This window comes from Alosa pseudoharengus, unplaced genomic scaffold, assembly GCF_046254945.1.
Source record: "Alosa pseudoharengus isolate Yale_2024_CS ecotype anadromous, Long Island Sound unplaced genomic scaffold, YU_APseudo_1.1 YU_APseudo_1.1_scf_11, whole genome shotgun sequence".
Classification (NCBI taxonomy): domain Eukaryota; kingdom Metazoa; phylum Chordata; class Actinopteri; order Clupeiformes; family Clupeidae; genus Alosa; species Alosa pseudoharengus.
Window position 1 is genome coordinate 40389236 of NW_027468576.1, and position 3042 is coordinate 40392277.

Below are 3042 nucleotides of genomic sequence, written 5' to 3' on the forward strand. Positions count from 1 at the left end.
GGAACACACTGCCAGTTCCTACAAGGGCAGGGACATCCCTCTCCATTTTCAAAAAACTCCTGAAGACCCAGCTCTTTAGAGAACATCTCCTCTCATAGCAACAATTACAACAAGTCTTGCTGATCCTAGCACTCACCAGCCGTCTTAAACTGACACGTAACTGTTAAAAACAGCACTCACTGATGCACTTATTCTTACTGTACTCTAATGTTTTTTAAATTGTCCTAATATTGTTGAGAATTGCTCTAAACTTAAACTGTTTACCATGTTGTTAGTCGCTTTGGCTAAAAATGCGTCAGCCAAATGTAATGTAATGTAAATGTAATGTAATGTAATGTATGTAAGATTGTGGCCAAAACGGGTACTACAATCACTTTCAAATTACTGTAGAGCGGTGTATCCCCTTCCCCTCCCCTCTGACTGGCAGAGTTGGCAACCGGATGACGAAACACTACTGACTTTGTGATTAGTAGATAGGTGGAGGGTGGCGCATTAGGCCAAAACACAACATCAACATCAGTTGAGGGCTGCAACTTCACTTTTTAAATGACAATATCCTGGCCAGACTACTGTTGTCAGTGATATAAGTATTTGAAATGAACATGATTTCTTAATGTCTAGTGACATATCAGGGCAATTTTATGATTAATTGAAATACAATTTTTACATACGGTTCCTTTAATAAAGACATGTCAAGATGGTGGCCTGCTGGCCATTTCGGTGCCCTAAGTGAGTGGCTTTGAGTGAGTGACATTTAAATGATAACTCAAACCTAAAGTAAAATAAAAGGCCTATTATTTACAGACCATTACTGTGTATTTTTAAACATTAATTTCTGAAGAAATGCTGTTTTACTTAAATGGTGCACTGTCACTTTAAGAGCATTGATCTTTACGTTGTCATAATGCCCTTTTGCCAGCTCTTGTTTACAAGCCTTATTTGTTTGAGTTACATTGATAGCACAATATTAACAATAATATGCACAATGTTAAGTTGTTTTAAGCAACCTTCATGGCTTTGGAAATGGAAGTATGCAATGAGATGTTGCTTCACATTTCGTTTTGCGAATACAAGTGAATTATGAGCCTGGTATCCACCTAGCTATCTGAATGGAATGCGTTTCAGTCGACTCAGCATATCATGTGCTTCATGTAGCCTAAATGCTTGGAAAACGAATGATTGAAGACCCACTAGTACTAGGTGGTGATTGAGAGAACCCAAAAGGTATCAAACTTGCATGTAACATCGTGTTAGTGCATTTTGACATTGTAAACGTTATTGATGAAGAGTGAAACGCAGTTTGCAGTAAAGCTACTATTCATTGGCATTATTACTATGCATTTGGGTGCCCCCTCTGTCCTTTGGTGCCCAACGCAAAGTGCGTGATGCGCGTGGTGGGAGCGGTGGCCCTGCCAGGCTACACAATCTTTTTCTGCATTTCTATCCCTTTATTCTCTTCAATTTAAGTTCACAGCACAAAGCTGACATGCACAACAGCATAGTTTGTGTTTTATCAAGAATCAAAAAGATTAGCGTGGCACTACTTTAGATGTTTCATTAATTTACTTGTGCTATTTCGCGAGCTGAGAGATCTTTCGGTTTCGCACACAAAGTGCACTAACTATTATGTTCTTCATAGCCTTGTCTCTGACAAGCTGAAAATAATGAGCGTAGGCTTATGTCCATCCCGCAAATAGAGTCCGCCTGCGAGTCTGCTGCAGCCACAGTCATATTCAACCAGTATCAGGAGATAACGTTCTACTATTTTGCGCGGATTTTTTCTCCTCTGTTATTCTCGCATGGTGTTTGCGAATATGTATCAAAACAAAACAAGCGCTTAATTTTGGGTTAAACTGCATTGTAACGCGCGTTACTGAAGTTTGTACCGAGTAAATATTACCCAATTTTTTTTTGTAATGCCTTACATTACCGCGTTACTGCAAACAGCAATATATTATAGTAATTACATTACTTTTGTAACGCATTACTCCCAACACTGCGTGTGAGTGTGTGAAACTAATCAAATGCGTGTGTCTCACGGCCAATGCGTGAGAGTTGGCACCTATGGTGATTAGTTAATACCCAATTGAGACAATCAAGGGTGCAGCAGTTGTCTGGCGAGCTTAGTCGAGTGTGTTTGAGCAGGGTGGAGCAGACCTGAAGATACAGTCATTGTCAAAAGTTTTGGCAGTGACACACATTTTGTGTTTCACATAATAGATATGTGAATGATTAAGAAAGTTATGGCTGTCTCATAATATTAAGAAAGTTATGGCTGTCACATAATAGATATGTGTGAATGATTAAGAAAGTTATGGCTGTCTGTCTCAAATACAATATTGGGCATCTGAGTCCTCCAGCCTGCAACTATACATAGCAGCTCACTGAGCAAGATGTTCCCTGTTCCCTCCACACATACCCACACACACACACAAGGTCACCTGTTCCCTGCACACACACACACACACACACACCACATATGTGCCCTGTCCACCTGTTCCCTCCACACACACCCACACACACCACACAGGGTCACCTGTTCCCTCCACACACACCCACACAAACACACCACACACAGGGTCACCTGTCCCCTCCACACACACCCACACAAACACACCACACACAGGGTCACCTGTCCCCTCCACACACTCATACACACACACACCACACACAGGGTCACCTGTTCCCTCCACACACACACACACACACCACACACAGGGTCACCTGTTCCCTCCACACACACACACACACCACATATGGGCCCTGTCCACCTGTTCCCTCCACACACTCACACACACCACATACAGGGTCACCTGTTCCCTCCACACACTCACACACACCACATATGCTACAGGGTCAAACAGGCTTCGGTCAGTAACACTCTGCTGTGCACCACAAAGCCCCTGTTCTGTGCGTGTTCAATGGATAGACAGCAAGGCCGCAGTAGAGAGTCAAGCCTGCCCCCAAGTGGAGAGATTGTGTATGTGCACACATAGACACACCCACAGACTCCACTACTAGGGCTGGGAAACAGGTCTGTGA